Here is an 11,679-nt window from a genome sequence, read left to right on the forward strand (position 1 = left end):
CTGATTTAAAACAAAGCAAAACATTAACACCATGTTATTGTGAGACCTTGTCTCTACAAATATGTTAATACCTATATTCCATATGATTTCCTTCTTTTATAACTCAATTTTATGCATTTAGTAATTTTTCTGGAATCCTGCAAAATACCTGATCAATACTTCTCAAAACTGTCAAAGTCACGAAAAAAAAGGGAAGATTGAGACACTACTACAGACCAGAGGAGACAACTAAATACAATGTGGTTTCTTGGATTAGATCCCGGAACAGAAAAAGGACATTGGTGGAAAAGCTAGTGGCAGTCTGGAGTCTAGTTAATAATAATGTACCAATGTTAGTCTCTTAATTTGGCAAATGTACCATAGTAACGTAGGATGACCATTTGAGAGAAACTGAAACTGAGTAAGGAACATGCGGAAACTGTACTTACTATCTTTGCAACTTGTCTGTAAATCTAAAATTATTGCAAAATAAAAAGCTTATTTTTATTATTTATTTTATTTTTTTAGACAGGGTCCCGCTCTGTCACCCAGGCTGGAGGGCAGTGGTGTGTGATCTCACCTCACTGCAACCTCTGCCTCCTGGGTTCAAGTGATTTTCCTGCCTCAGCCTCCCGAGTAGCTGGGATTACAGGTGCGTGCCACCACATCTGGTTAATTTTTGTATTTTTAGTAGAGACGGAGTTTCACCATGTTGGCCAGGCTGGTCTCGAACTCCTGGCCTCAAGTGATCCGCCCGCCTCAGCCTGCCAAAGTGCCGGTATTACAGGTGTGAGCCACCACACCTGGACTAAAAAGCTAATTTTTTTTTTTTTTTTGAGACAGAGTTTCACTCTCGTTACCCAGGCTGGAGTGCAATGGCGCGATCTCGGCTCACCGCAACCTCCGCCTCCTGGGTTCAGGCAATTCTCCTGCCTCAGCCTCCTGAGTAGCTGGGATTACAGGCACGCGCCACCATGCCCAGCTAATTTTTTTTTTGTATTAGTAGAGACGGGGTTTCACAATGTTGACCAGGATGGTCTGGATCTCTTGACCTCGTGATCCACCCGCCTCGGCCTCCCAAAGTGCTGGGATTACAGGCGTGAGCCACCGCGCCCGGCCAAAAGCTAATTTTTAAACAAGCATTGTTCTGAAAAGGGATTCAGGCATCTATAGCACAAAAGGATTCAGAATGCTTGCCCTAGAGGTGCAGATGCTATTGAGTGAGGGCAGAGAGAGCACCAGGATCAAATGGACGGTCTTGTGGGCCAAAACCTGGCAGCAGGAACATTACTTGAGCCCCGATTGGTCCTGTGACCCATCCTGAGGCAGCAGGTGTGGGAAATGTAACCCCTGCTCTGGGCAGCAATAACTCTGAACTCTAGAAGGGGCACATGCCTCAGCTAGTCACCTGCCACATAAGTTCAAGCAGATCCTTTCTATCAATCAAGGCTTAATAGGAAACAGATGACACTTAAATTAAGCTGATTCAAGGAGGTTTATTTACAAAGAAAAAATGTTCAAAGTTGAAGGTGGGGATAATACAGGAAATCAGGGTGAGCAGAAATCCCCAAGAATTTAAATCTCCTTAAGGGCAGGAATAAATCCACCTTAGCAGTAGCATAGTAAGTCCTTAATGGAATCCAACAGTAGTTTTAAATGAATTGCAGTAAAATAGAATTGGCTAGGCACAGCAGCTCATGCCTATAATTCCAGCACTTTGAGAGACCGAAGTGGGTAGACTGCTTGAGCCCAGGAATTTCAGATCAGTCTGGGCAACATGGTCCCCGTCTCTACAAAAAATTAGATGGGGGTTGCACGCACCTGTGGTGGTCCCAGATACTCAGGAGGCTGAGAGGGTGGGAGAATCGCTTGAACCTGGGAGGCAGAGAGTGTAGTGAGCTGAGATGGCCCCACTGCACTCCAGCCTGAGCAACAGAGCAAGATGCTATCTCAACAACAACAACAACAAAAGAAGTAAAAAGCTGGGGAATATAAAGCAAGACTGACCTTGAGCAGAAGAGTTAAAGAATGATTTTCTTCAAGTGCAAAGACTTAAGTCAGACAAACTGCATTTGAGTCCTGGATTTGCCGCTTGTTAGTGAAACAGGACTTGTTTTTGTAAATATTAAAACAATGAATTTAAACACTTCTTCAAATTTTGTTCGCTAGCTTCCAATCTCTGGATCGAAACCCTAGAGATTTACTGCCCAATGTCAAGAGAGAGCAGTCACTCGCCCTTTATTGAAAGACATTTGGGTAGTCTAGTTAGAATATCAAGCTCTGATGATTGTAAACAAGATATTCCTGTCTGCTCCTAAGACCTTGCCCTGAGTCTAAAGAAGAGGAGACAAGGTTAGGTGGGCAGAAAAGGGTGAAGTGAGAGAGATAGGAGGAGGGAATGGACAGGTACAGGGATCTTGATTTCTTTAGGTTTGAAGGGAATTGGGGCATCAAACACTCTGAAGCAACTGCTGATGATAAGGGGAGGTTCTTGCCCTGTTTCCCATTTTAGAACGCAGAGATGACTTGTCTGGAGGGCTGCCCCTTTTCTAATCTGGCAGTTCAGCCCAGTCAGGTAGAGGGAGATCTTGAACTTTAGCTTTCCCTGGCGTGTGACTGAGGCCCAGAAGTTTCCCAACCCTCAGCTCTTCCTTAAAATTAGAAGATAGCTGAGTTGGATGCTGGAAGGTCTTCCATATGTATTTTCTAGCAAATATTAGCATTGAGTATTTCAGCTATGCAGAGATCTTCTGAGGACTGGAACAAAGCTTTGAGAAGGTCTTTTCTCATCTCCATGCCAAGAGATCTTAGAATATATCACACTTACTGGCCTTCTTGTCTCCTCTTCTCCCTGCTTCCCATCAGCTCCCCTCATCAACTGCATCTGGGATGATTTCAGTCTAGAGCTTTCAGAAGCAGAGTTCAGCCAAATGACCTCCTAAGCTTTCTTTCTCCTTTACGACTCAGAAAATGTATTGAATTACTTACTCTTTTATATTCTACAGCCACATTTTTTGGTCACTTCTCTGACCTTGCTATCTACACAATTTCCTTTGCCTTACAGTTTCTAAAAAGGACAGTAAAATAGAACATGTGTATTCTCATTTTAAAAGCATACTGGCAGCATGCAATAAATTCTAAATCATTAAAAATATCTCTGCTGGGCACGGTGGCTCATGCCTGAAATCCCAGCACTTTGGGAGGCTGAGGTGGGTGGACCACTTGAAGCCAGGAGTTTAAGCCCAGTCTGGCCAACATGGTAAAACCCTGTCTCTACTAAAAATACAAAAACTAGCCAAGTGTGGTGGCACATGCCTGTAGTCCCAGCTACCTGGGAGGCTGAGGCAGGAGAATCACTTGAATCTGGGAGGCAGAGGTTGCAATAAGCCGAGATTGCACCACTGCACTCCAGCCTGGGTAATAGAGTGAGACTCCGTCTCCAAAAAAGAAGAAGAAAAAAATCTCTTTCCCCCACTGCATTTAATCGAATGGTGTAAACATGGTATGGGAGGCTTTCAGAAATTCCAGTGAAAACCACCATCACCTGCTGCAGAACTCGTTAAAAGGCTGAGACTGCAGTAGCTATAAAGGTGTGGTTCGAGGGGCCGGGCACGGTGGCTCAGGCCTGTAATCCCAGCACTTTGGGAGGCCAAGGCAGGCGGATCACGAGGTCAAGGATCGAGACCATTCTGGCCAACATGGTGTAAACCCTGTCTCTACTAAAATACAAAAATTAGGTGGGTGCCTGTAGTCCCAGCTATTTGGGAGGCTGAGGCAGGAGAGTTGTTTGAACCTGGGAGGCGGAGGTTGCAGTGGATCGCACCACTGCACTCCAGTCTGGGCGACAGAGCAAGACTGTTTCAAAAAAAAAAAACGACACTACATTCAGGAGGCCTCACAACACATGGCCAGATTGCAGCCCCAGTGCCTCCTTACCTGGCTAACTTACTTGTCTCAATCCCTCAGATTCTAATTTATATCTGATAGAGTAGTTTAGCTCTTTCTTTACTTGCTCCAGGCCATCAAACTTACTCCTAAGGGCTTCATTTTTATAATTAATTTTAAAATGTGCTCCTAAACCATAATAGTTCTAACTAACACTGGGGTCAGTTTTGAATTTTTTTCCCCTGCTGAATGTACACCATGATGATGGCAGTGGTGAGGAAGATAATGACAACAGTCCTTAAGCCAGTACGTTTAAGTTATTACATGAAGACAAAAATGGTCTTTTCCAGGAAAATAAATGCTATTTTATTTGACATGTAAGAGATTTTATGTTATACCCCTATTCACTACAGAATAGAAACTAGAGTCTCTAAAGTACTTTAAGCTCTCAAAAATAAAAATGCTTGACTCTGCAGATACATTTGATAAATATATCTGTGTGGCAGCAAGCCAGCAAGTTCCTGAAAGACAACAGGATGTAAGCCCAGCTTTATGAAGCATATTTATTGTCAGAGTCATCACATTTTCTAACAGACCATGGGGAAGTAGAAGACATGGGCCACAGTTTTGACATAATGTGTTTCTGCAATTTTAAAATGCACCAACAGCATTTGGGAGAAACAATAAAGGGAACATGTTAAATGTTCACACCAAGTATAAGTTACATACTGATTTCAGAATTTTACAATGAGAACAATAAAAGCGTATCTTGGAAGCAGGGAGTGTAGTACTTTTTGTTTAGGTCCTCCATAGCATATTCCTCTATATCCTGAAGAAAACGTCATTTTGCTAAAATTATTGCTAAATAAATGCACAATAGTCTTTAAAACAGAAACTAGAGGGCTGAGCATGGTGGCTCACACCTGTAATCCCAGCACTTTGGGAGGCCGAGGCAGGCAGATCACCTGAGGTCAGGAGTTTAAGATCAGCCTGGCCAACATGGTGAAACCCTGTCTCTACTAAAAATGCAAAAATTAGCCAGGCATGATGGCACACACACCTGTAATCCCAGCTACTTTGGAGGCTGAGGCAGGATGATTGTCTGAATCTGAGAGGTGGAGGTTGCAGTGAGCTGAGATTGTGCCATAGCACTCCAGTCTGGGCAAGAGAGCAAGACTCCATCTCAAAAAAATAAATAAATAAAAATAAAGTTGATGATCATTAAATATTTGTTGAATTGGGTTAATACCAGGAATAAATAATCCTCTAGTCTTCTCTTTGTGATTCCTTCTGAATTTCTGTGGAACAGTAGACAGTATTAAGCTTCAGGCATTACACTAAGCATTTTACATGTATTATTTCATTTCATCATTATAGCAACCTAATAGGAATGGTGCCTCATTTTATCCATTATATACATTAGAGAACTGAGTCTTAGAGAGGTTGGTTGGTCTCTACTAGTCTTATCCTCTCCAAATTCTTCTTCTTCATATCCCATATTTTATGGAGTAGAAAGAGACTAACTTTATACCTAGTTATAAATATACAGATTCTCTAGTTTGTACATATATTTTAAGCTAAGAATTGGGCTGGGAGCAGGTATAGGAGGAAATAGAAAAGAATGCTGTGGCCAGGCAAAGTGGCTAACATCTGTAATCCCAGCATTTTAGGAGGCTGAGGCCAGAGGATTGCTTCAGCCCAGAAGTTTGAGACCAACCTGGACAACTGAATGAGACCCTTTCTCTATAACAAATTAAAATTAAAATAAATTAATCTGGTGTGGTGGCATGTACCTGTTGTTCCAGCTACTCAGGACACTGGGGCAGGAGGATTGTTTGAGCCCAGGAGTCTAAGACTATGATTGCGGTACTGTACTCCAGCCTAGGTGACAGACTGTGATCCCATCTCTAAAAAAAAGAAAAGAATACTGTGGTATCTTGTTTTAGGAAGAGGCAGCAGAGGACAAATATTGGATATATTTAATTTTATTAACTAAATTTTAAGTTTAAATATTGACAATGTCCTGCTTGGATTATTGAATATATTTAACTTTATGAAGTATGTTATTTTGCTCTAAATATGTGTATCTAGTTTAATGTGTATTGTTTTATGTAGATGACTTAGATATAATTTTGTGTTTGTCTGTAATCCTAACCACAGAATGTTATAGTTTTCAGTGGCACTAACACTCTCTTCTCCAAGAACATTAAAATAAATGAGCCACTGGAATAGTCTCATCAACTCTAATTATTGGGCCTTAGGAGTAAATGAATCAATTAAGAACTATGCCTTACTTGTAAAATAGCAAGCTTAGAGATGGGCTAAGACATGACAGGTCCTTGTTCCTGATGACAAGGGTGAATGGCCTTGTAGAACTCTTAAAGGAGACTGCATATTAGCCTAGGTTTTGTAATAGCCAGTCTCCAAGATGGCCCTCAGTGATCTTTGCCTGTTGGTATTCATGCCCTTGTGTAGTTTCCTTCCATATTGAATTAGGGTTGGCCCTCTGTGACCAATGGAAGATAGCAGAAGTGATGGTGGGCCTTCCAAGGCTGTCATAAAATCCACTCATGCTTCTGCTTCGGTCTCTTGGATCACTCACTCTGGGAAAAGCCAGCTACAATCTTATGAGGACCCTGAATAACCCTTGTAGAAAGGCCCATATGGAGAAGAACGAAGGTGCTCAACCAACAGTCAGCACCACTTTGCCAGTCATGTGAATTAGTCAGCTTGGAAGTGAATCCTTCAGCCCTACTCAAGCCTTGAGATGACTGCAGCCCTGGCCAAAATCTGATTGCATCCTTCTCAGAGCAAGAACTTCCAGTCAAACCCTTCCAAATTTCGTGACCCAAAGAAACCATGAGAAATAATACATAATTATTGTTTTTCTAAGCCACTAAGTTTTAGAATAACATGTTACTGATATAGAAGGTATGGAAGTGATGTGACTCATTTGAGAATTTTTTTTTTTTTTTTTTTTTGAGACAGGGTCTCACTTCTGTCGCCCAGGCTGGAGCACAGTGGTACAATCATGGCTCACTGCAACCTTGATTTCCTGGGTTCAAATGATGCTCCCACTTCAGCCTCTCAAGTAGCCAGGACTACAGGCATGCACAACCACCCTTGGCTAATTTTTAAATTTTTTGTAGAGATGGAGTCATGCTATATTGCCAGGGCTGGTCTGGACCGCCTGGGCTCCAGCAATCCTCCCGCCATGGCCTCCCAAAGTGCTTGGATTACAGATATGAGACGCTGCAGCCAGCCATAGACCTGCATTTCAGAAACAACTCTCCCTGAAGCCAGGCAGGATGGCTCACACCTATAATCCCAGCACTTTGGGAGGCTGAGGTGAGAGGATCACTTGAGGTCGGGAGTTCAAGACTAGGCTGGCCAGCATGCTAAAACCCCATTTCTACTAAAAATACAAAAATTAGCTGGGCGTTATGGTTTACACCTGTAGTCCCAGATACTTGGGAGGCTGAGGCAGGAGAATCGCTTGTACTCGTGAGGCAGAGGTTGCAGTAAGCCAAGATTGCACCACTATACTCCAGCCTGAGTGACAGAGCAAGACTCCATCTCAAAAAAAAAAAAATATATATATATATATGTATGTATATAGATACAATATTTTGAAGACATCAGCAACATTGTCTGATTTTGCTTATCTATTTATTATTATATAGTTTTTCATATAGAGACAGGATCTTGCTATGTTGCCCAGGCTGATCTTGAACTCCTGGCCTAAAGTTATCTTCCTGTCTTGGCCTCCCAAAGTGCTAGGGATTACAGGCGTGAGCCACTGCCACAGCTCATAATCTGATTCTAAAGAGACAGCTGATTTACTCACCTGAATTTACTTTTAAATTTCATATATTTTTAAATTTTTTGAGACGAACCAAGTCTTGCTCTGTCACTTAGGTTGGAATGTAATGGTACGAACTCAACTCACTGAAACCTCTGCCTCCTGGTTCAAGCGATTCTCCTGTCTCCACCTCTTGAGTAGCTGGGATTAAAGGCATGTGCCACCATGATTGCCTAATTTTTTTGTGTATTTTTAGTAGAGACAGAGTTTTGCCATGTTGGCCAGGCTGGTCTCGAACTCTTGACCTCAGGTGATCTGCCTACCTTGGTTTCCCAAAGTGCTGGGATTACAGGTGCGGGCCATCACACCCGGCACCCTAGTGAATTTCTTAATACACATGTTTAGGCCGGGCGCAGTGGCTCAAGCCTGTAATCCCAGCACTTTGGGAGGCCGAGGCGGGTGGATCACGAGGTCGAGAGATCGAGACCATCCTGGTCAACATTGTGAAACCCCGTCTCTATTAATACAAAAAAAAAAATTAGCTGGGCACGGTGGCGCGTGCCTGTAATCCCAGCTACTCAGGAGGCTGAGGCAGGAGAATTGCCTGAACCCAGGAGGCGGAGGTTGCGGTGAGCCGAGATCGCGCCATTGCACTCCAGCCTGGGTAACAAGAGCGAGACTCCGTCTCAAAAAAAAAAAAAAAAATACACATGTTTAAATTTCAGTTTAGTAGGCCAGGCAATATGGGAATATGTCTGTTGAGAACCAACAGACATACTGATCACATTTCAAATGGTATCTGGCCTGGCACATGGCTCATGCCTGTATTCCCAGGATTTGGGGAGGCTGAGGTGGGAGGATATCTTTAGCCCAGGAGATGGAGGCTGCAGTGAGCTATGATTGTGCCACTGCACACCATCCTGGGCGATGGTGCAAGCCTCTGTCTCTAAAAAGTAATAAATAAAGTAAAACAAAATAAAATAAAATGTATCTCAGACACACTTAAAAAACATTCGACATATTCTGCAAATGTATTGGACACACTTTTTTTTCTTTTTCTTTTTCCACAGGCTGGTGGTGTGGAATAAGACACACTTCTGACTAAGGAATCCAGTTGCTACTAAAGAATAGTCATTTTTCTCTCTTTGAGATAAACCTTCAGAAGGTCACTCGATAAAGAAATCACAGGAGATTAAGGGTTATTATTTATGATGTTATTTCAAAAATAGTCTTTTGAAACCATCAGCTGCCTGGTTTTCAGAAGGTAAACAGCAGAGGGCACTCTAGGCTTTATAGATTGCAGAAAATCCAAGTGGATCCCTCCAGAAGTAGGGAGTTAGTGCCTTAACCTTTATCTTCATAAAGATACTTTCAGATTATTATTATTATTATTTTGATACTGAGTCTCACTCTGTTACCCAGGCTGGAGTGCAGTGGCACGATCTCGGCTTACTGCAACCTCCACCTCCTGGGTTCAAGTGATTTTCCTGCCTCAGCCTCTTGAGTAGCTGAGATTACAGGAGCCTGCTGCCATGCTCAGCTAATTTTTGTATGTTTAGTAGAGATGGGTTTCACCATGTTGGCCAAGCTGGTCTCAGACTCCTGACTTCAAGTGATCCACCCGCTTCGACCTCCCAAAGTGTTGGGATTATACAGGTATGAGCCACCGTGCCTGGCTGATACTTTCAGCTTATGAGCTTGCCTGTTGGATGACTGTAGAACAGTTTCTTGGTAATAAAAACTGAAGCTTCTGAAATCCCAAATAGCCATGTTTATCAACATTCACAAATAATTTAAAAATAATTTCAAGAGAATGAGAAGATGAGCCACAGACTGGAAAAAAAATATTTGTGAAAGGCTTTTCTAATAAAAGACTGTTATTCAAAATATATAAAGACCTCTTAAAACACAGAATAATAAAAATAGCCTGATTTAAAAATGGGCAAAAGATCAGAACAAACTCACCAAAGAAAATATACAGATGGCAAATAAGCAGATAAAAATATTTTGATATGTCACTAGGGATATGCAAATTAAAACAACAATGCGATAAGACCACACACCTATTAGAATGGCAAAAATCCAAAACACTGACAACATCAAATGCTGGCGAGGATGTGGAACAACATGAACTCTCATTCACTGCTGTTGGGAGTGCCAAATGATACAGCCCCTTTGGAAAACAGTTTGGCTGTTTCTTACGAAACTAAATGTCTTACCACAAGATACAGCAATTGTGTTCTTAGGTATTTACTAAATAAGTTGAAAATTTATGTCCCTACAAAAACCTGCACATTAATGTTTATAGCAGCTTTGTTCATAATGGTCAAAACATGGAAGCAATATGAAAATGTCCTCAACAGGTGAATGGATAATACATGGACATAATGGAATACTATTCAGCACTAAAAATAAATGAGTTATCAAGCCATGAAAAGACATGGAGGCACCTTCAATACCTATTACTAAGTGAAAGAAGCCAATTTGAAAAGGCTACGTATTGTATGTTTCCAATTATATGACATTCTAGAAAAGGCAGCCAGGCATAGTGGTGTGTACCTGTAGTCCTAGTTACTTGGTAGGCTGAGCGGGGAGGATCACTTAGGCCCAGGAGTTTGAGATCAGCCTGGGCAACATAGTAAGACTCTGTTTCAAAAGAAAGAAAGAAAGAGAGAAAGAGAGAGAGAGAGAAAGAAAAGAAAGAAAGAAATAAAGGAAGAAGGAAAGAAAGAAAGAAGGAAAGAAAGAAAAAGAGGAAGGAAGGAAAGAAGGAAAGAAAGAAAAAGACGAGGTCTCACTTTGTTCCCAGGCTGGAGTGCAGTGACTCGATCTCGGCTTCCTATAACCTCTGCCACCCTGGTTCAAGCAATTCTCCTGCCTCAGCCTCCCAAGTAGCTGGGATTACAAGCTCCTGCCACCGTGCTCAGCTAATTTTTGTATTTTTAGTAGAGACAAGGTTTCACCATCTTGGTCAGGCTGGTCTTGAACTCCTGACCTCATGATCCACCTGCCTCAGCCTCCCAAAGTGTTGTGATTACAGGCGTGAGCCACCATGCCTGGCCATCTCTGTACTTTCAACTTAATATTGCTAAGAACCTAGAACTGCTCTAGGGAATAGTCTATTAATGGTGGTTCACACCTGTAATCCCAGCACTTTGGGAGGACAAGGCAGACAGATTCTCTTTGATCTCAGGAGTTTGAGACCAGCCTGGGCAACATGGCAATACCCTGTCTCTACCAAAAAAATATATATATACAAAAATTAGCTGAGCATGGTGTCTTGTGCCTGTAGTCCCAGCTACTCAGGAAGCTGAGATTGGAAGATCACTTGAGCCCAGGAGGTGGAGGTTGCAACAAGCCAAGATCGCGCCACTGCACGCCAGCCTGGGTAACAGAGTAAAACTCTGCCTCAAAAAAAAAAAAAAAGAAAGAAAGAAAAGAAAAAGAAAAGAAAAAAAAAAAAGAAAAGGAGTCTATTAAAAGCAAATTAAAAGCAATTTCCTAATCCTGAACACTCTGCTGAAACGAGCATGGATTATTGGAACAATACAGAGAAAATCAGCACAGATCCTGCCCAGGCTGACACGCACATTTATGAAGTGTTCCGTATTTAAAATTATAATGAGAATTCAATGTTCTTGTATCAGTGTTTCCCATTATTAAATTTGTTCTTTTAATGAGTCACCTAGTGATACAGGTTTCCAGGAGATAATATACCCATGATTATCAGAATTTTTTTTTTTTTGAGATGGAGTTTTGTCTGTCGCCCAGGCTGGAGTGAAGTGGCTGGGATTATAGATGCATGCCACCACATCCGGCTAATTTTTGTATTTTTACACTATGCCTGGCCAGAATTTCCTTATTTATTTATTTATCTTTAATTTTTGAGACAGAGCCTTGCTCTGTTACCCAGGCTGGAGTATGGTGGCACAATAATAGCTCACTGCAGCCTCAAGCAATCTTCCCACCTCAGCCTCCCGAGTAGCTGGGACTACAAGTGCACCCTAGCACAC

General features: G+C 42.0%; 1 pseudogene; it reads left to right on the forward strand.

Annotated features, from left to right (window-relative positions):
- Window positions 1-11,180: 11,180 nt before the first annotated feature.
- On the forward strand, window positions 11,181-11,280 carry LOC135270457 (U6 spliceosomal RNA; annotated as a pseudogene).
- Window positions 11,281-11,679: the final 399 nt, after the last annotated feature.

The sequence above is a fragment of the Aotus nancymaae genome, unplaced genomic scaffold (assembly GCF_030222135.1).
Source record: "Aotus nancymaae isolate 86718 unplaced genomic scaffold, 86718_ANA_hifiasm-v0.15.2.pri h1tg000062l, whole genome shotgun sequence".
Classification (NCBI taxonomy): Eukaryota; Metazoa; Chordata; class Mammalia; order Primates; family Aotidae; genus Aotus; species Aotus nancymaae.